This window comes from Ceratotherium simum, chromosome 13 (genome assembly GCF_057802395.1).
Source record: "Ceratotherium simum simum isolate JZ-2026a chromosome 13, ASM5780239v1, whole genome shotgun sequence".
Classification (NCBI taxonomy): Eukaryota; Metazoa; Chordata; class Mammalia; order Perissodactyla; family Rhinocerotidae; genus Ceratotherium; species Ceratotherium simum.
Window position 1 is genome coordinate 43,157,680 of NC_141912.1, and position 25,452 is coordinate 43,183,131.

Below are 25,452 nucleotides of genomic sequence, written 5' to 3' on the forward strand. Positions count from 1 at the left end.
ATTAAACTAACCTTCCTGTATAGAACAACCATAAAAGGTATATAAAATACAAAAAAATAATAATAATAACTGTTTGCAGGAATGGGAGTACAAGGTAGCTAGGACTTGAGGGACCAAGCTCCTAGAGGAAAAGGAAGCTCAATGAGGTGGATATCGGTAGCTAATGTTTCCCCTCAGGACACTTGCTGATTTGGTAGAAGGAACATTAAGTAAAGCAGAAAGGAGAAAATTAAAGCTTGCAGAGGCTTTCTCCCTGGACTCAAAAGACAAAAACTGAAGTTCAGGGCTATGAAGATTTCCAGGATTTGAAAGGCCAAGATCTCAGAGAAAATGAACCACACATAAGTGAGGCCAATGTTCTACAGCAATTTCCCCTCGAGGCATCTGCCGACACATAAGCCATGTGTGTACAGGGCTAACTCCTGGGAATTCAAGCAGAAAGAAGCTGTTAAAAGGTTAAGCAGAGATTTTGCTTTCACAGTGGCAGGGAAACAAAACTTGGAGATCAGGTCCTACCAAGGAGGAGGGATCCTAATAAACATCCCCCCTACAAGTAAGGGCAACTCAGAAATAGACCAGCCTTACCTGGATCGAGGTGGACAACATCATGCATCTCTACAGTTTTCATTTAAAATGCCCAGCATGCAAATAAAAATGACCAAGTATGCCAGGAAAGAGGTCCAGACCAACAGAAAAAAATCATCATTAAAAACAATCCAAAAAAAATTTTTATTATAAATAAAAATGTACAAATATATAGATTTTTTAATATTTTAAATATATAACTATTATTGCATATTATTTATATATAATAAAAACATATAAATAAAATTTTACAAACAATAAAAACAAATTAAGAATTGACTAGATGGGTTTGACAGCAAATAAGAAACAGGAAAAGAGATGATTGGTGAACTGGAAGATAGGTCAGTAGAAAATCTATTCATATTAAAGCACAGAAAATACAAAAATGAGCTTCAGCGACATGTAGGACATCATGAAAGGGTCTAACATATGTGCAGGAACCTATGGAGAGGAGAGAAATAATGGGGCAAAAGCAATATTGAAGAGAACTGCCCAAGAATTTTTTTTAACCGACCAAAAACAGTCAAGCCATGAATTCTAGAAGCTCTTCAAACTCCATGCGGGATACATACAAAGAGAACCACATTTATGCACATCATAGTAAAAGTGCTAAAAAACAAAGGTAAAGAAAAAAAAAAGTTACTTTCAAAAGAACCACAATAAAACTGACAGATGACTTTTTAACAGAAATGAAGGAAGCTGGAAGACAATGGGACAGCATCCTTAAAAGATTAAAAAAAAGAGAGACAAGCTAGAATTTTATACCCAGTAAAAATATCCTCCAAATATGAAGGTGAAAAAGACATTTTCAGACAAACAAAATCTGAGAGAACTATGACACCAGCAGATATCCACTATACACACACACACACACACACACACACACACACACACACACACAAAACTAAGGGGATTCTTCAGACAGAAGGAAATTGATCTGAGAGAGGAGCATGAGCATGGCTATACAGGAGGAAATGAAGAACACCAAAAAGAGTAAATATGTGGATTAATCTAAATTATTATTGACTTTTTAAAACAATGTCTTGTGGGTTTAATATATTGAGAGAGAATTAAAATCAGGTTTAATATATTGAGAGAGAATTAAAATCACAACAATAGAGCGAGCCCTGATGGCCTAGTGGTTAAAGTTTGGCATGCTCTGCTTCAGCAGCCCGGGTTCGGTTCCCAGGCATGGAACCATACCAATCATCTGTCAGTAGCCATGCTTTGGCGGTGGCTCACAAAGAAAACCTAGCAGGACTTACAGCTAGAATATACAACTATGTACTGGAGCTTTGGGGAGAAAAAAAAAAGAGAGAGAGAGGAAGATTGGCAACAGATGTTAGCTCAGGGTGACTCCTTTCCAGCAAAAAAAAAAAAAAAAATCACAACAAGACCTCAAAAGGCATAAAGGAGGGAAAAGGAGGCTAAGTGTTGTAAGTAGCTTCCACTGTCCAGGAAACAGTTAAAAGTATTAATTTATGGTTGGCTCTAAAAAAAATACAAAATCACACACACAAAGCATCCAACTATGCAAAGATATATATATTGAAAAAATACTAGAAAGAAACACACGATTTTTTAAAACAGAGGCTCTATCCAAATGATGGAACAATGACCAGTTTTCATTTTCTTTATACTTTTCAGCATTTTCAGTAGAACAACTTTTTTTCTCAATATTTGGTTTCATATAAAATTAGTATAGTATTTTCTTATACCTGTGAGAGGTGAAAAAGCAGCCTTCATTTTCTTATAAAGCTTACAAAAGAGCAAATTCCTAGAAAATTGAACAGAGACCCTGTAGCTCTGCAGTCAATTATTAGCAACATTTATTCATATGAGTGAAGAATGCCGTGCCTCTGCCGATGCAAACCAGGTATCTGACACATCCTGTGCCCTGGGCATGGAATGACTGCTCACTCACTCTGTGTTTGATGAGACAGAAGCACTCATAAAGTCTTCTTTCGCTAAGCATGAGGAAATTCTGACTCGGCAGAAAGAACCACTTTTGACAGTAATTCAGGTCATTTGCCCAGTCTCTCCACAACAGAAATCCAAAGAGCTTGCTAAATTAACAAATAACAGTCATCATGCAAGAGACAGCTGTACTTCACCATGTAGCAAGAAAAAATTGAGCCTCAGAGAAGTAATGTATATTGTTTAGAAGGTAATCCACGTTACACAAGAATGATCATTTTTTGAAAAACAATAATATTAGGGCTGGTGAAGTGAGGTGGGTACTCTCACATGCTGGTAGTGAGAATGAAAATTAATTTAAAAAATTTTTCAAGAACAATTAGGAAATATTATCAAGAACCTTAAAAGCATTCACTCTCTTAACATAGCAATTCTCCTTTCCAGGAATTTATCCCAAGAAAATAATTTGACATGTGATCAAAGATTTATTTACAAGGATGTTCATCAAAGCATTATTTATAAAAGTCAAAAATGACAAACAAGATAAATTTCTAATAATAGGGACTAGTTAAATAAATGATAAGACCTAGGGCCTGGTATACAGTAGGTGCTCCATAAATATTCGCTGAATAGAAAATCCATAGGAAAGGATACTAAACAACTGTTTAAGAAAAAAAGTTTCCAAAGAATGTTTAATGAGCAAGATATTAAAGCACATTCAAAATAACCCCAATACTATTTTAAAGCATAATATCATAGTTAACGTTTATTGAGAATTTACTATCTGCCAGGCACAGCCCCAAACGTTTTGCATGAATTATCTCATTTCATCTCACCCAGCCCTACAGGCCACTGTTATTATTTCCAGTGAGTGAAGGATCCTGGCTTCAAACCCAGGCCATCTGACTCCAGAGTTTATAATCTTAATTACCAGACTATACTGCCTAGAAAAAATACTGGAAGGAAATTATTTACATGTTAACAGGAAGAAATTAAAGGCAATTTTAACTTTCTTATTTATACCTATCAATATTTTCCAAATTCTCTGTAATCATCATATACTATGCATAGTCTCTCTCTCCAAAAAAAAAAAAAAAAAAGTTTTATGAATTTTCGCTTACTATTTACATAATTTCAGTGAAAAAGTCTTAGCTCCAATGAAGTTTGAACCTCTTCTCCAGGTCTTAAAAGCAGAACATTGTATAAATCTGAGCCATGACATTCTGACCATGAAATGGGAAGGGCCAAGAGTTTGCTCAAGAGACTCTGGAGTCCATGACTTCCATTCCACAAGTACATGCCACTACCTGGCTTACAAGGTGCTGACTTGTACGTACAACCTTCCCAATGACCCATCTAAGTAGATGTCACCATCTCAGGAAACAGAGGTTTAGGAAAGTGAAGCAACTTTCCCAAGATCTGGCAGGGCACTCCAGCTCTGTCAAAGGTCTGCCCACCATACAGCTCTGCCACTAACTGTTCCCCTAAATCATGTAGACCAATTGGGGTAGACCTAAGAACATGCTCAGGCCCAAGCGCTTCTGGAAGTTAACAATGGAGATTAGTTGTGACCCACACACACTTCATGCCCAAAACCCAGCTACAGCACTGGGAGCCAACCCTCACAGAGCTTTGCCCCTTCAGAAAACAATTTCGTACAAGAGCAAAGAGAATATGGCTTTATATTTCTCAAACAACTTTTGCATCTTTTATCTCCTTTGACTCTCAAAATAAACCTTTTCAGCCAGTAAAGCACAGGTGCCGAGGATGAGGAAAACGAGGCTCTGTGAGTTGGACTGCTGCCTGAGAACACCCTCAGAAGGTCAGTGTGGTGCCCCTTCCACCCTGTTATAATAGCCATATTTCTCAACAAAACACAGGCCACGCTGACTGGTGAGGCTAAACAGGAGGCAGGATAAGGAAGTGGGAAAAACACCTGTTTTTACAGTCACCCAGGTCTGGGGTCCGGGTTGGAACCCTTGCTCTGCAACTGACCCGCCATGAGACCTTCAGCAAGCCTCTTCATCCATTTTCTCGCCTGTACAATGGGGATAATAATGCCTTCCTTGTCCAGTTGCTCTGAGGATGAAATGAGGTTATATATGTAAAATCATGGCATGCGTCTGCACTTAGTAGGCAGCTGTTATATTTTGAAATGTATCCTATCGCCACACACGCACGACGTGAGGTCACCATGACCAGAGCACACTGCCTCATCTTTCTAAAGAAAGCAACCCTCTTAAGCTTCTCGAAATTCCACCCTTCTGGTTTCTCTTTACCTCAAAGAGACTAGATCGAGTTCAGTTATTTCCCAGGCTCCTTTTCAAAACGCTCTACAAGCTTCTTAAATTTAGGCCCCCAAAAGTCTCCTCAGAGAAGACTCTGGCACAGGCTGACGAAAACAGAAGGCTGAAACCCCAGCCCCCAGGATCTCAGCTTCTGATTTGACCATAAGGGTTTAGACCTGGGATGACACAGATGAAGATGTACGCTGAAGGGAAACGCACAGGTGAGCACAGGGTGGGAGTGGAAGGGGAAAGAGGGCAGCTGCCAATGACGTAGGGAGGGGAAGGGAGAGTTACAGAGTACGTGGCCTGGGGCCTCAGCCAGGAAAGAGGTTGAGGGACCCAGAAGAAGTGAGAAGAAATTCTTTCTCAGTTTCCCTTAGAAACTGAAAAGAGCATCCAAAACAGAGAGAAAAATGGTAGGAGGCCCTGACTTGGAAAGATGGGGATGCTACTCTTTCAACATCATTGCCACAGCCTAACAGTCCAGACCCTCAGCCCTCCTGCCCCTGTGTTTCCAACACTTTACTACCTGATCTCTTGGCCTACAGGCTCGGCCCCTCCAGCCTGTCCTCCACACCTCTCAGAGGGATCTTTCTAATACATAAATCTGGCTTGGCCTGATTCCCCCACATACCCCTCCTCACTCCAAACCCTTCAGTGATTCCCCCACCACCCACAGGGTCAAGGCCAAGCTTCATAACATGGCACCCGGTCCTCCTGGCCCAATACCTCTCCAGCCTCATCACCTGCAACTGTCACTGAGAACTTACTATGTGCTGGGCCCTGACTAGGTGCTGGGGACACGATGATAAACAAGACATGGCAGGAGGATGAACAAGACCCAGCTCATGCCCTTAAGAAGCTGAAAGTCCTGTGGGGTAGACACACAGAAAAGGATCGTTGCAATCCAGATGGACAGCGAGATGGAAGCCCAGGCTGGGGTGTTCAGGGAAGGCCTCTGGAGGAAGTGGGAGGGAGCCAGGTGAGGGACAAAGGAGAAAACATTCCAGGCAGAAGAAACCTCAGGGCAAAGTTTGTGAGCAGCGCTATCTAATGGAACTTTTTGCACTAATAGAAATGTTCTACCTCTACGCTCTCCAATATGGTAGCCACTAGCCACAGGTGGCTATCCAGCACTTGACATGTGGCTAGTACAACTGGGGAACTGAATTTTTAATTTTATTTAGTTTTTAATTAACTTAAATTTAAATAGCCATGAGTGGCTAACAGCTACCATATTGGACAGCACAGTGCTAGAGCATTAAACTGACGGTGATGGAAAATGAAGTTAGATGGGTGAGTCTTAAGTGATGTCTCTGCAAGGCCAGACTCTTTGTGGCCTCCTATACTCACCGTGCTATCTGCCATTCCCTCCCTCCTTGTCTACCTGGCCAGTCCCTACTGAACCCACACAATCCCACCCAGGTACCACCTCTCTCTGAAGACTCCCCTGGCTGCTCTACACAATCCCTCCCACTCACTATTTCTGAAATGTCTTTTTCCAGGCAGGCATCACTGTGTATCATATTATACATCCTCCTAACGGTCCTCCACTAGACTCTGAGCTCCCTCTCTTATTTGTCCTGGTACTTCCAGCCACTGACACAATCCTGGCACATGGGAGGCACTCAGTAAATGCTTGATGAACAAGTTGTCAGCAGTGTCACCGTAGCCTGGCAGGGATGGGGAGCAGGTACTCAGCTCTTCTAACAAAGATGTGAGCCCCTAACCTTGATCTTCCTTAGATGACAGCTCTGTCCAGGGGCTCAGGAAAGGTTCTCATGACCATCCTGAGCACTCTACCCATAACTGTCAACAGCAGGCCTCGTGGTGGCTCTATTTTGCCCAGCTTCCTAGAATCTAGAGGTCTGTACAGGGAAAGTGTTTAAAGGCAGTGTTTAAAGGCAGCATAGCCTAATGATCAGGAACCAGTCTTTGGAGGTAGTCCTGGGTCTGGAGACCAGCTTGGCAACTTAGCACCTGCGTGTCCTTAAATAAGGGACAGAAATGCCCCGAGCCTCAGTTTCGTCAAGTGTAAAGTGGCATCAGATCTACCTCATATAACTGCAGTGAGGATGAAACGACTAACACATGTGCACAAGGCCAGGCACACAGCAAGCTCTCCATAAACAGCAGCTACTACTACTAAGCGATTTGGAACCCTGATTTGGATATCCCACAGCATATGAAAATTCCTGAGCCCCTAAACAGGCCCTTCTTGGTGCTCTCTGGGATGCAAGGGATATAATCCAATCTCTGACTCATAATGTGTTGCCAAAAGTCTTCTCGAGTTCCCAAAAGAAAATTTATTTTAATTCTCTCTAACTTTAAAAATTAAACAGTCCTTACAGCATTTTGGAGTGGCAGAGGTGAGGATGGGGACCATGGAATCCAAGAAGCAGCTTTAAAAATGTTACCAACTCATCGGAGAAAGGAGAAGGCAGCTGGAGGGGGCGAGAAGGGAGGATGGAGACAATCCCCTGAGTTTCTGCTATTATTGAATACCCCAACTCGCAAAGCAGCCCGGCCGCCCCCTCCTCCCCGTGGGCTAAGCTCTGTTAATGAGAAAATGGAGCTCTGCCTACATTACCACAATAATGATTTCCCCGTTGCATTTTTACATGCCTGCTGCTTTATCATAGCAGAAGTAGACATATATTTTCAATAAATCCCTTCTCTCCTTCCTCCTCCCCAACTCCAGCTCTCCCAGTAAACCCTGTTCCCTCTACGCCCTCCCCCAACGCAATCCCAACCCTGGAGCACAATGAGTTCCACTAATCAAAACAGAAAGAAAAAGAAAAATGGAAATATCACAGCTGCTGAAAAACAGCATTCGCTACAAGTCAAAGCCCTCCACGTTTTTTCCGCAGGCAGCATTTACTTCTTCAAGGACACACCGCCCCTCCCCTATCAGAAATCTTACGTAGAGTTGCTCAAAGGGGAGGGTGGAGGGGGCGGGGAAGAAATCTAATATTCACTCTCTTTCCTATTTTGACTAAGCCAGCACAGACAGAAATATAGATAAGGCCTTGAATAACTGATTTAACAAAATGTCACTTATTAAAAGGGATGGGGGATGGGGCCACATTTGCATTTGAGAGCTCAGTTAAACCATCCAGCTAAAGGCTGCAAGACAAGGGGGAAGGAAACATTTCTCTAGTCTGGTCTCCTTCAGCGGCTCCAAGAACTGACCCCGGTGGCAGACAGGCTGGATTGCTCCCTCCAAGAACGCATGGGGAGAAACCCAGAAGCAAGACAAAAACAAAAAAGGAGCTGATTCTTAAAGAAGTAAGCATTTATACTGCACAACTAGTGCCAGCCTCTGTGCTAGGTGCTGGGGGTACAAAAATGAGTGATGACCCAGTTCTGCCCTCCCCAGGGCAGTCTACGAGGGGTGAAAGACAACGCCTAGTGGTAAGAATGACAACAGCACCCTATGAGCCAAGGGCTGCAGGAGCCCACGTGCAACCCCCTGCAGCCCACCCCATAGCCCTGGCCCACGACCAGGCACACCGAGCCCTCAACACAGACTTTAGGAATGAGCGTCTGCATGGTGAAATTGTTTGAATTCCATACCGGTTTCTAAAGAACCTCAGACTCTTCAAAAGGAAAGAGGCCTCTACATGTCCTTCCCTACTGCGGCTCCCCATGAAAACCCCTCGGCTCGCATGTGTTCACCCAATTAAAAAAGACAAGTGAACGAGTCCCAATACTTGAGAATCAGCCTCATTACGGGTATCCTTGGGTTGAATTTTAAGGGATTTTGGTATCTCCCATTGTGATGACAACAGAGGGAACTCAAACGAAACTCCTGTTAAAACTTCTTGGGCATCAACTCCATCTTTTTTTCTTTTACTTTTAAAAACCTCTTTCAAAGAACTTAGATTGGAGGTAGTTTCCCAAAGACCAGGAGAGGCCCTCAGAGCAGCCTCTGTTATGACAAAGACCCCTAGGGGCCCTCAGGAAGCTTTCCCAGGTAGCAAAACTGCTCAGGGCCCATTGTGTCCAAAGCCAGAGCCTGGAGACTAAAGGCCACACTAGCTAGAAATGATCATGGATTATCCAGGTTCCTCCACTGCAGGGTCCCACAGAAGGGACAAGGCTGAGAGTAGGAGGCTGATGGAGAACGGCCACTCGACTGGTTAAAATCAAGTTTTGGCTTTAATTATAAGGCAGCCTTAAAGCTGTATACTCTAGAATGAGCCAAAAGATTCAAGTTTTTAAAAAATGTAGCGCCCAAAACATGCTTAAATCCTCTGAGTATTTCCAACTAAGGTCATTGGAGTTCTAAGCCCAAAAGTCCCAGATGATCTTCTTGGTTTCCATGATTCTTTGCATATATTCTGTACCACATTCTTATTTAACACTGTACAGCATTATCTATTTGAGGGTGCACAAAATTTGGAGACCATTCAAATTCAGGCATTAACCCAGGGCTTTGGATGCTGCCTGGACATGTGACTCTGGCTTAATCACTTATTTATATTTTTTTCAATTCTACTTCTTGAGACTCACTTTTCTCAGCTGTACAATGAAAATAATATCTACCTCCTAGGGCTGTTGACACAGATAAATAAGACACGCTAAAGAGGCTTCAGACCTACAAAATGCTAAGTAAACACTAGTTATTTCAATGACGGCATCCATTTCCTCTCTCTCTGATTTTTCGTTGATTATTTTCCCCTCTCTATGAAACCAAATCCATATCAGTTCCACTGATCTCTCAAAACTGACAACTTGTATTTATTATACAAATACAAGAAGTCCCATCTTCCACAGGTGTGCAAAATCTCACTAACTGCTGAATCTAGCTAATGGGTACAAGGGTGTTCTTAATACTAGTCTGTCTGCTTTTGTGTATGTTTAAAGTTTTTTCATCATAAAAACTAATTTGAAAATAAATAAAGCCTCACCCTCTTAGGCAGAGGCCAGGGGTCCTATTAGTGAAAAGCACTGGATTTTTTTAAAGTGGAAATGACTTTCCAGCATACACAGTTAAGACTAAGGGCTAAGGACAGTTTTTTGGTAGACTCAGCTTTATAGAACAGTCCTCATTTGCAAAACAAACGCTGAATGCAAATGAACACTGCTACCACCATCGACCACAGTCGGGTTTCTTGGGTAGGTTTAAGGTTCCCCCGCACCAGGTTCACAAACCAAGTTCGTCTGGCCCTTTGGGTGGGCAGGTCTCAAATTCTATATATGGAGTCAGAGTTTGAACCTGCATTGACTGGCATTCACAACCGGCATTTCTGAGGCTAGCATCCCCGACAGTAAGAGCAGTTTCGATATTAAGAGCAGTTTCGCTAAAAGGATCACAGAGGACTTGAAAACCCCAAATAGAAAGTGGCGACAAGGAGAGAAGAAGAGTGGGAGTGGACAGGGTGAACAGAGTTTTTAGTAGAAGCTTTGGGAAATTAAGGGAGGTGTTTCATTGGTTGTCAGGTTTTACATCTGAAAAGGAGATCTAGATGAAGATCAATTCACCTGGCTGCTGCTGCCTATGCACGATGCCTGACAGTCACACAGCACCTTCCGTACATTATCTGATTCCATCCTCACAACACTAAGAGGAGAGGTGACAGATGATATCACCCTCTTTTTACAGATGCGGAGACAGACTCAGAGGCTGACTGGTCCAGAGCCATACAATGGAGCTGGACCCCAGACCAGGTCTTCTGACTCTCTCCTCACCCACTGACCTCCCCTAGGCTTGGGAGATCCCAGGCTTGGGGGCCACCCAGGCTGGCAGTCTATGGCATATTTTTGTGAAAGGTAGCCTAAAGGAGAGGCAGCTTTTGCCTTTTTTTTGGCAGCTTCTTGCTCAAAACACATAACACGGTACCCACCAATTTTCAAACAGGGCTGAAAATCACAGATGTCTTTTTCCAATCATAGTTTTCAAATAAATCTAATGCGAGGCCCAAATTACTTTCACTGAAGACTCTTTTCCCTAAGCAAAAGAATTCACTCCTTCCTCCGTACTGCTCAATAATGCAGTCAAATGTGCAGAAAAATGCAGTACAATTTTCTGATGCAGTCTTAACTCTTGCAGTCTCTGGTTGGTGTCAAGTCTTGTGCCCAAACCCCTTCCCAAGGACAGTGAGGCCTCAGCCTGAACAGGCAGAGCACCCAGCACAGCTCCCTCACCCGCATCTTCACTCTTGATGGAAGCAGCGTCCCCCAAGCCAGCCAAGGCCAGATCTTCCCCACAGACCTTCTCAAGGGCTTTTGCTCAGCTGACCTAACGCATTGCTCCTGATCAATCATTCCCTTTCCACTGATCTTTCCCATCGGCCCACACATATACCACCAGCACCCCCAAAAAACCCTTCCCTTTATGCACATGTCTTTCCAGCTCCCACTCCATTTCTCTGCCCCCTTTTCACGGTCAAACTTCGCCAAAAAGTTGTCTACGCATGATATTACCAGTTCTTCACCTCCTATTCTCTTCCCGGCCTTCTCCAGTCTTGCTTCTACCCAATCCAGCGCTCCACTGAAACTGTTATTTGCAACACTGCCAATGGCTTCCATTTTGTCAAATCCAAGAGTGACTTTTCTGGCCTTATCAACCACATGAAACGTTTAACACACACTCCCCCCAACACATACACACACACACACACACACACACACACACTGCCTTTTCTTCTCTCTCTACAGGCTCCTTGGGGCATCTCATCCAGTCTCCTGGATTTAAATACCATCCCATGGCTGATGGTTCCCACATTTTTCTCCCTTGCCTGGCCACTCCTCTGGTGCTGGACGCTGTATCAGATTGCCTGCTTACCATCTCCACCCTGAGTCTAACAGGCATCTCAAACTTAGCGGTGCCCAAACTGAAAGAGCTTGATTCTGCTCTCCTCCCTCTTCCCCATCTCAGCAAACAGTACCACCCATCCACCCAACTACTCAAGCCAGAAATCTCAGAGTCATCCTAGATTCCTCCTCCCCACCCCCTACCAAATCCATCAGCAAGCCCGGCCCATTCTACCTCTAACGTGCACCTATCACCCACCTGCTCCCCTCCATTCAGCTCCTGTCACCCCCTCACCTGGCCTGCTCCAACTGCCTCTTTACTGTGCTCCCCAATTCCACACCTGCCCCTCGCCACCAATGCAATCCCCTTTAAAGACGAGTTAGAGGGTGTCATTCCCACTGCAAACTTTCAGTGGCTTCCCACTACACTTCAAATGAAACCCAAACCTTGTCAAGGCCCAGAGTCCTGCAGGATCATCTCATGCTGCCCTCTCTCCCTCCCCCCTTGTCGACCTGTGCCTCTTTTTAGTTCTCCCCAAAGCCAAAGTCCTTCCACACAGGGCCCCCTCTGCCTGGTGCTCTCTGTCTCCCCCAGCCCCAATCCCCAGCGTGGCTTTTCTGGGCTACTGTAGCTAAGTAAGTGTAGGTCACTGCTCCTTGGGGTTTCATCAGAGCATTTATCACATTTTGCAATATATATTTCTTTACATGTCTGCCTCCTCTCTGGACTGCAGGCTGGGGGGAGGGAGGTTGAGGATGGTGTAGAGGGAGATGATTATGTCTGTTTTAATTATCAACACATTCCCAGAGCCTTAACATAGTGCCTAGCAAATAGTAGGTGCTCAATAAGTAGCTACCAAATGTACAAATGAATAAACCAGATCCAACTACAGTATGAAAACAACCGTTACCTTCCACGAGCCCAGAGCTATTCCTACCATTTGGGCACACAGGTTCTTTTTCCCCTTCTTCTCTATCAAAAAAAAAATTTTTAATGTTGCTGAACCAACAGCCCAACAGCTCAGCATATCTCACCCATCCCCAGCTTGGTATCTTCCACACGGAAAAAGCAAAAATCACCCATTTGCTCAGCAAACCCAAATTAACCAGAAAACCCTACAAGCAGCTGCCCCGAGAATTTAAAAATTCTTAGAAAATATCATGGGGGTTTTTGTTGCGCATTTTCTTTAACCCAGAAGAAAAGATTTATTAAGAGAACCACAGGATCAAACTCATGTTACCAGGTCTATAGTAGTCCTTAAAATGCCACAGTGCCCTTGTTGAAAAGCATGCCAATAACTGGAATCCAGCTGCTCTTGTCTCCCTCTCCCCACAAAAGAAATCCACTATGTTTTAGTTTCCCCTTCATTTCATTGGTTCCCCTCCATCACGTAAATTCAGAAATATGATTAAGCCACAAGATTCCAGCTGATTCTAATTCTCCCTAATCACACAGTTTTATGAGGTCAGAAATAAAATGAGCTGAATTCAACTGCCTCAGAGCATTCGGACTGCCTGGGGTCAGAGCCACCTGTCTTGATCCTTACTCTTCATGTCAATGTTCAAAGTCAATAAAAACATCAAGAGCTTTTCCCCAAAAATGCCCATGTGAGATATATGCTAGCCCAGAAGTGACAGTAATACAATAGCATTATTATGAACCCTATCACAAATATTCAACCAAATCCTAATTACCCACATATGAATCCTCCACAGAAAGTGGGTAAAGCCACACCAGGCTTCTGGTCTCCCACTCCTCCCCAAGACTACCTCCTCCTACTGCCTGGGAATAACAGCTCAATTAACCTTAGACTTGACCAAGCATAATTAGACAGGTGAAACAGCTGGCTGGAGGGGAAACTTCCAAGACGAACAAATTATTTTTGGAGCCTGGGATTATGGGCCCCACTCTCTATTGGCACATATAACTGGGAATCAACCTTGCATTTTTTTTCCAAGACAGTGGCAGACTTTCATAAGTATTTCCTTGCGTTTGATGGTCAAGATTACCAAGCCACTCAAGAGTCCTTTTTGGAATGTCAAGGTACAAATCCACTCTCTCCATGAGAAGACAAAAACAGAAGTTAATCAACTCGCCCAAGTCCATGAAGCAATTTGGCGGTTGGCCCAGGAAGAGACTGTCGAGATCTCTTGAGACCTCTCTCCACAAGACGGAGTCACAGAATGTCAGAGACAGACAAACTCATGGATCAAACCATGCATTTTTAAGATAAAAAAAACCTGAAGCCTCAAAACGGCTAGAAATTGGTATTCTTCCCAATATTCTTTTCAGTGACCTTTTCCCCCTGCCTGAAGAATCAAACCACCTTAAAAGTTCTTTGTCACTTTACAAATACTGTAAACTGACCCAACTACTGAACACAAGACAATTTTAACACTTTTTGATTAATCAACTTTATGGAGAATCCTTATACTTTCAAAAAAACCAATGCTTTTGATTATTATGACCAACCCACCCATCAATGGAAGAGAAAAAGAATATTATAAATAAGCTTTGTTTTTGTGACTACACATTTCATTATATAAGCAGCAAAGAACATGACAGTCTCTCTTTTACAATTAAAGCTCCTACCTCTACAAAAACCACAGGCCCAAGTTGGTTAAAGGAGGCAAAACTGAGTACTTTCCACACAGTTCATAGAACAACTGTTTTCACAGCAAGCTCACATAAATGCTATGTGATATTAACACATGCCTGCTATGTGGAAGCCTGCTTACCAAGCTGTGAAAAGACCCATGTTTACTACGGAACTTGCAAAATTAATCTTCTCAATGCCCATAAAGCAGAGGGAAAACACTCTTTTTTGAGCTATCAAGCTGGCTTCTAAACAATCCTTTGGCGAAAATGGACATGCCTAAAAGGGCGGGGCCAGAAGAGGTGTGTCACTCCTGGTATCAATTCCTATAAATCAAATCCTGACAATCACCACAATATTTTTAAAAGAATGAATTATGATTCATGGGCCTTCAAACCTTTATTACCACTAGAACATTCTCAGCAGAAGAGAAAAAAAAAAAGCTACTGTGACTTGATTAATGGCCAAAGCAAGACAATAAAATAAATCTCATAAATATAAGAAAAAAAACCTGAATGACTGCTCTTGGCTTCAAGGGTAGGCATGTAAATAATTCTACTATCCAGGGATAAACACACATAAAGATTTTGTTTACCCTCCCAGCATATACACCAACCAGACTCAGATTTTCAGCAGGGGGGAAAATAATAGCTAATTTGTTTAACTAATGCCTAGTTAGGAACATTTGATAAGTGGCAATAATATTTAATTCCCAACCAACTCAACTCTCAAGCTGCCAAATATCAAATTCTCAATCTGGAAATCTGATGACAGGAAGGCAAGAACAAAAAGCATTGTCCATCAGCAGCATGTAGAGAGATCTTTTTTAAAAAACCCTTTTTTCCCCCCTGCTAGAATTGAGCCTGTCTAAAGAATTGCAGAAAGCTTAACCAACTTTAGGTAACCACATGCCTAGTGTTTACTCCCTGACCCTACTAAACATGTCTGGGTTTGAATCCCTGGTGCTAAAATTATCCTGGCAAAGTTAGAGCTCCCAGCATAATCAAGGTACCTGACCGCCAAGACCTACAACTCATCTGCAGAAACCAGTAGTGGGCTGAAGACCAGGAAAAGAGAGGCAAGGATAAGCAAAGACTGCTGGTTAACTAGCTAAGTACTGAGTACTCCTACTTCTTATCCTTCCAGTGGGCATCAAAACCACATTTACCATCACCAGACTGCTTTCATGAAACAGTAAGTGATGCAGAAAGTGGGTACCAACTGGGACACTAAAACTCCATTCTTAATGCTCTGCTCCACGGCCTGCTAAAAAGTGCACCCGGCCGGCTTTCGGGAGGCATTTTTTAAGGGACTCTGCAGCCATCCCTGGACCCGTCATTCCTAAGCATCACTTCCAAGCCCTCACTTCACAAGACGGCCCAGGCCATGCCGTTAGCAACCGGCTTCAACACGTTCACTTGCCAAAGCCGCGTCTAGTCTGGGGAAGAGTTTCCACGAAGCTGGCTCTAACAGGCCAGTCGAAGACACACAGAGGAACCAGAAGTCATTTTCTTTTAACCTAAGGACGGCAGGCGCACATGCTCCAGCCCAGCGCTGGCCAGAGGCTGCCCGCCAGGTGCTCTAGGCCTCCGCCAGTGAATGGGTGGTTTTGTGTTGTTTTTTAATATCTATTTCTTCAGACCACCAGCAGTAACATCCCACTCTCCCAAAGTGAAGTTGGGGAGTGAAGGGGCAGGTTCACCCCCTTACACATTTCTCCCATCTGGGTGGCCACTTTAACTTCTGGGGTGTACCCAACCCCCAAAGAGCCCGCAGGCGCATATACATACACATAGGCATCATGTCAAAAACCCCACAAGGCACATCCCTAGGGTCCTGCGGTTTCTTGGCTGGAAGAATGAAGGCTTTATAACATCACAACCTTCAATTGCAAGCCCCACCACCACCACCCTTCAAGACGGCGCTGCCAATTATAGCACCCACCTCACCCCTCCCCCTTTGCTGGGATGCCGTGCAGCCCAGAGAGGGACGAGGGAAGAAGGGAAGCAGGGAGAAGGCCCTGCTAACATACTGAAAGTCAAGAAGTGGGGGGAGACTTTTCCTTCTCTGTCCCCCCACTTTTTCCCTTCCCCTCCCCCGTCTTCTCACGGAGCATCCTCCAACTAAATTTTTAAAAATGAAACTTAATAAGCTTCTTGCCTACCTTGGCTGTTTCTGCAACAAGTGCATGGGCAATCCGACAAGACCAGTCTCCGCTTGGGGGGTGGGATGGGGGGCGAGCAGAGCTGATGGAGTAATTTCAATATTAATTTATGTCAGAGCCGCCTTCTCGACGCGCTACTCACTTACAGTACTGCCCACAGCCTGTAAACAAATATCGCTCCGCCAGGAAACATACTCCCCAGATGCAAGCCCCTCTCCCCAGTAGGGAACCTGGCCCTTCGCCCCCCCTCCACCCAATAGCGTGCTCCCCCACGCCCGGTAGGAAGCTCCCGGTTTCCAAAGCACCAACCCACCGCCTCTGCTACCACCCCAGCAAGAAACTTACTCGGTCCGTCTACGCCTCCAACCTCCCTCCAGGAAATCTACTCTCCATATGCATTCAACCTCCCCGCAGGAAATCTGCTCCCCCTCCCCTTCTATATACATGCACCCCTCCCTCTCCTCCTCCCCTCGCGCCCTCCCCGGCCAGAAACTTACTAGCGAGCTAGCGTGCAGGCTCTCCTGATCCTGGAAACTTACTCCCAGAAATAGCGCCCGCCAGCCCCCTTTCCCGGCCCTGCTCCCCTTCCTGCCCTCCGCCGCAAGCAACTCCAAACTCTCCGCATCCAGCCACTCTCCCTCCCCGGTGGAAATTTGCAGCGCGGGGCCGCGCGCGTGCATCCACCCTCCCCTTCAGGAAACTTACTCCCCATCTGCATGCACCGCCTCTCAGCCATCGCTTAGAGGGAAGGGGGTGTGCTAGGGAGACAGAAATACATATGTATCTCTTGCCCCTCCCCCGGCCGTAGCCCACTCGGGGCCGAGCCGCGGTAACCTGGCCTTACCTTTTGCATTGCTCCCCACCCTTGCCCCCTCCCTTAACCCTCCTTATCTGCTCCCCGGCGCCCCCCTTTTTTCACCCATTACCCACCCCTAGCAACCGTTCCCAAGCTCCTCTCGGCCTTTTTTTTTTTTAATCCAGGATGCAAATTCCTCCCCTGTCAGCAAATCGACTGTCAAATTATTTTCTTGCAAAAGGAGAAAGGCGGGGTGGGGGGGGAGCAGAAGCAAAAAGGGGGGAGGCCGGGGAAAGGGAGAGAGAGGGACAGAGGAGGGGAGAGATATCCCTCCGCAGAGCTGGGTCTGGCGGGGAAGCAGGAAGTAAGGTGTCCAGCGCCGCGGCCGGCCGGTCCTCCGCCGCGGCCCCCGCCCGCGCCCCCTGTTCCCCGGGGCGCCGCGCTCCGGCGCAGGCCGCCCTGCGCATTGTTAGCAGCCTTCCCCGCGATGCGCTGCCGACCTTATTTGTGTGCTCTGCAAGTGCGTGAGATTGCACCTTTTGTAGGCTGGCGAGACTCTGTTCAAGGATGGGGTGGGGGGCGCGGACCAAGTTGCAGCCCCGTGTAGGACCTGTCAGCCCCGGGGTGTGGCAGACTCTCCGGGGAGGCCGGAAAATTGAGGCCCCGGAGAAGCGGCTTGGCCGGGAAGCTGCCGTCTTAGACCCGTACCAGTGCAGGATTGCTTCCTGCGTAGCCGTCCCGGTTATTGTAACGCGCTTTGCAATCTAATGACTAGGGTTTGGGGATTTCTTTATTTTTTTAAAGGGGTTGCAAAGAAGCCAAGTTCTAGGGGGGCTGCGGGGAGACGGTCTGCGCCTACCCCCCACTGCACCCCGGCCTCCGTGGGGCTGGGAAGAGGGGCTGAGGCTCCGGGGAAGGAGCTGGAGGTTCGCGGAGCGCGCGGCTCCTTCCCTCCGCCCCGATGGGGGCGGGGAGGGGGTGCTGCATACGGCGCTGGAAATGCCGCTCCCTGGGGAGGGGTCTCCATCTCGGCGGCGCAGCAGGCCGGGGAGGGAGGTTGCCTAGGAGAGGGGCCGGGGCCGGGCGGCGGAGGGGAGGGGAGGGAAGGGGGCGCGGGTGCCGCCGCGGCGCGCGCTCGCCCCTCCTCGCGCGCCATGACTGTGGAACGTGGTGCCGGGGAGGAGGGACGGCCGCCGGGGGCCGCCCGGGGCTGCTCGGCATTGGTGCGGAAACCCGAGCCGGGAGTCGCTCCTCGCGCTGTCTCCTCCTTCTCCTCTGCGGGGGAAACCGCTGCACCCAAACCGAGAGCAGCTGCGAGCAGGGGGCAGGGCGCGGGCTGAAAGGCGAGCCAAGGGTTCAAACCTCGGCGGCGCCAGGGGGGTGAGAGCAGGACAGCCCCCAGGTCCCGCGAAGGCGCAGCCGCCCATCTGTCCAGCCCGGGACCCCACACCTCTTTCCTGGTCCGAGGAAACGTGAACCAAAGATGGTTCGGCTAAACAGACCACCTCCAGCCGGGTTCGAGGCGTCTATCTCATGGAGGGCCCACAAGACAGCGAGGTTTTTTCTCAAAGGAAAGTTAAACCATGCTTTTTCTCAGTGCAGGGAAATCGTTGCGCCCCTTCCTCCAAATCTCGCGCGGGATACATAAGGTGCTTTCGCTATCCGGACCTTCGCCACTGTCCCGCGCCCCACCCCCATTCAGGCGCTGGGTGTGGACAGGGCGGAGGAAGGCTATATGGGAGCTTAAAGCATGAGGTCATGGGCGGGGGAGAATGCTGCCAAAAGCGGCCGAGGTTTTTGTGTATTTTGAGGGGTAACGGTTCTCCATCTTCAGCAGTGGTAAGTTTTCCCGCATAAGCCTCCCAATTCTGGGGCACCTGGACCAGAAGGCCCCCGAAAGAGGAGGGAAGTCTGGGCTATTTCGCTCAATGAGCGTTTGGCCGGTGCCCAGCCCTTTATGGGGCCCTTCCATACGAGCAAAGAAAGTCGAGGGACAGCGCACAGTGTCGCGGGGACCGAGAAAGCCTCAGATGCTCAGTCCCCGCCCCCCACGCCTTCCCTCAGTCCTCGGTCATCTTCCAACCCGACTGCTTTCTGTGATAGCCTCCTGCCTCCCTCGGACCCATTCTTCCCAAGCGGCTAAAGGAGTCTCTCTAAAACTCCTGATTACACTCCTTCCAACCCCTCCCAGTTGCTCTTAGAATAAAGCCAAGCTCTGAAGCCCCCGCGTGATTTCGCCTCTACAGACCTCTCCACTCTCACGGCTCCTCCTATACTGTAAGCCCGATGGTGCTTCTTTGTTCTGTGGCGTGGGGGTGGGGGGAGGCTAAGCCTTCCCTCTTCACCTCTTCTTACTAACTCCTGCTAGACCTTCAGGACTCAACTGTCACTATCTCCAAGAAGCCTTCCTAAAGATACAATCTCATCTCTAACTCCCTCAGAGGAGAAAGACCCACCCTAGACCTCCGGGCAGCCAGGCTGTGGCCGGAGCTGGCCCCAGTGGCGGCCCTGTTCCCAGCAGAGGAGGAATAGCCAAGCTTGAGCGTTGACCTCCTGAGAGGGAGTTGGCTGAGACAGAACCTCAAAACACCCGGTTTCCTCAAGAGACCTGGGAAAAGCAGCGCACCGGCCAGAAACCTCAGCCTCTCCACCTCTCACCCCCAGCACACACCCACACAGGTAATGCAGGGAGAGGTCTTTCATCTGAAGCTCCTCCCTGGGCCAGATAAGGAACCTGAGGCTAAGAGGGAGAAAGTAAATTACCCAGGGCCAATGCGGAAGTTCACACACTGGTCTTTCCTCCTGCTAAACCAGACGTTGCTGAGAAGGAAGGATTTGGGACCCAAGGTATGGCTGCTACACAGCCAAGGACGCTTGTGTCACCTTCAAAGGAACCCTACATACTTGGCCCACTGCCAACAGAGAGGTAGTATTGCCTACTGGTTAGTCTGCAAGCTCTGACCTTGGGCACATTTCTTAACCTCGTTTGGTTCAGTTTCTTTGCCTGTAAAGTCTGAATCATGGTACCTAGAGTGTAGTGTTATTGTGAGTTAATATATGTAAAGGCCTTAGCACAGTGTCTAGGCAAGTTCTTGATTGTTTGTGAGTGGGGTTATGCACCTCCTCCCTTCCTAAGGACTCTGGAAAATCAAGGCCCCAGAGTCTTAAGTGATTTTAGCATCAAAGATGATCTATGGCCTAAAAAACTGGGAAAGCGCCGATACATGCACAGACAGTACATACAAAGACCTTATTTAGCCAATAGATTCAGCCTTCAACAATGCGTATGCTTGAAGACAATCCCCGGGTGAATAATCCCCAATCTGTGAGCGCTGGTTCTGGGCTCTTAGAATGAGTGTCACAGGAAGGATAGCTGAGATTAAAATATTCCCTTGGATCTTTGAAATCAGAGTCAGGCTGAAATAGTCCCAATCCTGGTGCAGAACCTGCCTTGTATAACTGAAGCCCTCCTAGGGCTGCAAAAAGTATAAAGGGATTATTATTATTATTATTATCATTAGATCCTAGTCTTCCCATTCTCAGCACTGACCCCCATGGTAAAAGAGTCTTTTTAATGCAGTTCATTTTTTGGGATATGTTTAATGCATTCACATGGTTCCAAATTTTAAAAAACGTAGAGGGCCGGCCCCGTGGCTTAGCGGTTAAGTGCGCACGCTCCACTGCTGGCGGCCCAGGTTCGGATCCCGGGCGCGCATGCACGCACTGCTTCTCCAGCCATGCTGAGGCCGCGTCCCACATACAGCAACTAGAAGGATGTGCAGCTATGACATACAACTATCTACTGGGGCTTTGGGGGAAAAAATAAATAAAATTACAATAAATAAATAAACGTAGAGAAGTCTCCCTCCCACCCTCTCTGCCACCTACCAGTTTTCCAGCTGAGGCCTGGGGAGAAGCCCTCGGATGCCTATTTAAATCTTTATGTCCAGGACTCCCTTCTCCAATCCAGGCAGAATCACCACCCTACTCCTACCCCTACCCCTGCCCTCCCCACCTCTTCAGCCTGAATCCTAAACAGGTTGTATTAACAATGATGAACCACCATTTCCTGAGCTACCGACAAAAGCAAACAAACCCTTTGTGGTTCGTTCTCCTCCTCTACAGTTATTGAGTGCTTTCTATGGACCAAGCACTGTGCTAAGGACTAGACATGCCTTATCCTATTTAATCAGCCCCAAACCATCCTCATTTTCCTTATTTTACAGATGCAGACAAAAGTGGAGGATCAGAGAGATGACATAACTTGCTCCAATGTGTATCCAGGCCAGCCTGAGCCCAAATCCTCTCTTAACCACTAGCCCTCTTGCCTCCCTGCAACACAGGGAAAATTCTGGTGGCCTGATGGGGAAGAAGTAGAATGGAAATCTTTGGACTTAGGCAGACCTTAACTCTGGGTCTAGACTCCACCAGCAATGAGACCTTGGGGAGGTTTCTTAACTTCTCTGAGCCCCAGCTCACTAACCTGTGAACTGGGACCACACATTCTTCATTGGTTTAATGTGAAGGTCCAGTGCTTATAAATAAGAGCTTTTAAAATGCCTAGTAAACCAAATGCAATATTTAGATCTTGTGTGGCTCTGATTTGAGTAAACCAATTGTTAAAAAGACATTGTTGAGACAATCAGGGAAATAAAATGTGGACTTGATATAGATGTTAAGAAATTATTAATTTTGTTAGATGTGATAATGGCATTGTGGTTATGTTTTTTTCTTAAGTGCTTATCTATTAGAGATGCATAATGAAGAATTTGGGGTGAAAGTATGTCTAGGATTCATCTTCGATTACTCCAGCCACCTCCCCAAAAACTGGGAGATAAATAAAACAAGATTAGCAGAGTGTGGGTATTTGTCGAAGCTGTCCATTTTACTATTCTCCCTACTTCTATTGAATGTTTGAAATGTTTCAAATAAATCCAAAATAAATTTAAAGGTAAAATAATTGTATTTTAAAGCATTCAAATGTAAAATTTCAGGCTTATTCAATTACGATAAATTGTTATCAATAATTATAAATATAAAAAATATAATTAATTTTTTGAATTATTGAAATACAGTCCTGGCTTCTGGTAGGTATGCCAAAATGTTTTGTTACTGTGAGACACTCAAGGCAACACCTGCATCTGGCAGGTAAACCAGGAAGGGGGCAGAGATGAACACTGCAGAGAGCAAGGTGGACAGGTAATTGTTAAGGACCCATTCAACCACACCAAGGACAATGTACAGTAAGGTAAATGACAGGAGGACTGGGTGACAGAGGAACGGGCAAATTAAAATTGGGGGCAGGGGCCGGCCTGGTGGCACAATGGTTAAGTGCGCACGCTCCGCCACTGCGGCCCTGGGTTCTCAGGTTCGGATCCCGGGCGCGCACTGCTTGTCAAGCCATGCTGCGGCGGCATCACATATAAAGTAGAGGAAGATGGGCATGGATGTTAGCCCAGGGCCAATCTTCCTCAGCAAAAAGAGGAGGATTGGCATCGGTTGTTATTTCCCTGAAGATGGGTGTCTCAGCAGAGCCACCTCAAAATTGCATGGATTAGGAATCTGATGCACTGGGCGAAATTCTCAACTGTGTGCTTACCCGTTCTGTCACCCAGTCCAGAATCACGGCTCTGCATTCCCTCATTTGTCCTTAGGGTGCTAGACCTCTCTGGCCCCTTCCAGCTGTCCAGGACTGGAAGTCTAAGGAATGCTGTTGGCTTTTACAAGAGAAGGATCATTTCTGAGGTCACACTGGTTATTTGCCTATCTCAAGAAGAGAACATAGCTGAATGGAAATGGAGATAGAGCCAATTCATAACCAGATGAAATCTTTTAGGCCCACTGAGCATTTGGGTTTTGTTCTAGGAGTAATTTTTCTGTGTTCTGGATTCAAACTGCTGAAATTTATTTATTTATTTATTTATTTATTTATTTATTTATTTATTTATTTACTTACTTACTTACTTATTTATTTTTTGGTGAGGAAGGTTGGCCCTGAGCTAACACCTGTTGCCAATCTTCCTCTTTTTGCTGAGGAAGATTGGCTCTGAGCTAACATCTGTGCTCGTCTTCCTCTATTTTGTATGTGGGACACCACCACAGCATGGCTTGATGAACAGTGCGTTGGTCCACGCCCAGGATTTGAACCTGCAAACCCCGGGCTGCCAAAGCAGAGTGGTGGAACTTAACCGCTGCGTGACCGGAATTATTTTTATGGATGACCCCATTTTGAAATGAAAGTTTGTCCTCTTTGAGAGAAAATTTGCATTTCAGAGAAAAGATGAGACAATATATTTGGTAACTCATCAAAGAAGTGAACTCTTCTGTATAATACTTTCCTTTATATTAAAGGTGGCTCTTCAGAAGAGCTTCTTAAAAGCTTGAAAAACTGGAGGCATTAAGAAATAGGAGGAGAAGAGCATGGAAAGAAAAACATCACCTCTGCTTCCTGCTGTATACAAGGCTGCAGACTAAGGAGCTGAGAGCAACCTGACCAAGTCAAGGGACCCTGAGACAGAACAAGTAGAGTGTGTGCTTTAGAAATGAGTGGTGAATGTAACGGATGCAGTTGTTGAAGAAGGCTCAGTAGTCAAGGGCAAATGAGTCCGTGGCAAGTTAAAGCAATGAAACAATATGGTTGTAGGGTGTTTCTCAAACCCTTATTTCTTTGCCATCCTTGAAGTTGAATGACCAAAGCAATGATAGCAAAAAATCATGGCACAGAAGGGCTTATGGGACTCCTACTTGAAAACCAGTAAGACAGCATAATTTGTTGATTGTCACCTCAACCCCCAAGTCTGTTAAGGATGGTGTTGAGAGAGAGAGCCTTACTCAAGACAGGAGGCCTAACTGGTGTTTGTTTAGTAATACTAAGAGATCGCTATCTCAGGCGAGTTTCCAGCCAGAGAGAAAAAATGGGTTCCAGGCTATGAGAAGGTTCTCAGTTTAAGTCATATCTCCAAGAAAAAAAAAGCTAGGATATTTAGTAGCTTCTGTATCCAGTACAAAAAGCAAAAGGAGACTAACTGTTTGAAATAGTTGCTAAAAATTCCTGCATGTGCCCAGAAGGCCTGCCTGGGAGTCACACATTTCAACTATGGTATTAGTACATGGTGGGTGGTGCTCAAGTGCTGTGGTGGCCCGTGATGGTTCCCAAATGAGTGCCTTTATTAGGTATGAGGGCGAGGAAGAGAGAGATTAAGTGAATTTCCTACTGAGGATGCAAATTTATTAAAAAGCTTTAAAGTGCACAGTGTTTAAATGTAAATATAGAAAAGGACTACTTTTCCAGAACCCCTGATGAAGCCACACCTTTTTTTAAGTGGCAGAGAGAACCCATGAGATCTTGTATTAGAAAGGAACCTGGCAGGGAACATATGGCAGGCTCAACAGGTAACTGAGGAGCATTTAAGGTAAGTACTGTTTACAGTAATGTGCAGGCAGGGCAGGCTTCATGGATGTGCAGCCTCTGCGGTGACACAGGACCCCACACTTAGTTTAATGCTTTGTGGTTGCCATCTTGAAATTCTTAGTAATTTTTGAACAAAGGGTCCTGCATTTTCATTTTGCACTGGGCCCCACAAATTATGCAGCCAGTCCTGTGTGCAGGCTTAAGGGAGACCAGCAAGGGATGGTATAGCACCAAAGGACCAAAAACAGTGTGGAGCCTTTACCACCCCTAAGTCAGAAAGGGCAAGAAAGAGAAAGATCTGGAACAGAGAAAGCTGTTGCTGACGTTGTGGCTGTGGCTGTAGCTGTAGGAGAGGGTCACACGACAGATGCTGTGGGCTTCTGTGGAAGAACACAGCCACAGTCGAGCCCCAGCCTGCAGAGAGGGAGGCAGGTGAATAAATACCCCAATTTCTCTCTGCCCCTGCCCTCTGATCTCCTGCACGTGCCTGCTGTTGGCTGAATGCTACAGGAAGCCAGAGGGTCTGGGAGCCCATTGATGAAATCGATGGAGGTCAGCCTGCCAGGGCGTAGGGTACAGTGGAAAAAGGTAAAAGTGAGTCTGGAAAGGGCAGAGAATATCCAGCTCAGGACTTTTACCTGAAATTTTCAGGATCATGGTTAAGAGTAAATAAAATGGAAATATCACAAACAGTGAATTTTAGGAAGGGACTTTGTGATGATTTTTAAAAGATGGTCATTTGGTATGCATCATGCACAGGTTTTTACATACTTTCAAAGGAAAAACAAGACGATCTAAGAATTCTCAAGAAAAGAGGGTTGGGTGTTTGAAAGAGTCATCATTAGCAAAGAGAGAAGTCTGAGATTTCAAAATTTTTAGAAACATTCCAGGTGCCAAAATCAAATTTTGCAGACAACACCCCACTCCCCTTCACC

The 25,452-nt window shown here is 46.0% G+C and overlaps 1 protein-coding gene across 10 annotated transcripts in view; it reads right to left on the reverse strand.

The window, feature by feature from the left end:
- Positions 1-19,442, reverse strand: part of TRERF1 (transcriptional regulating factor 1) — a 193,849-nt gene extending 174,407 nt beyond the window's left edge. For 6 of the 10 annotated variants that reach the window (XM_087438597.1, XM_004424148.3, XM_014782713.2 and 3 more), the window contains exons 1-2: positions 16,808-16,998; positions 16,311-16,392 (exon numbers count right to left, since the gene is read on the reverse strand). The gene's annotated coding sequence lies outside the window, so the exon portion shown is untranslated. The other 4 variants (XM_014782710.2, XM_087438598.1, XM_087438594.1 and 1 more) reach the window with 4 other exon arrangements.
- Between the last annotated feature and the right edge of the window lie 6,010 nt (positions 19,443-25,452).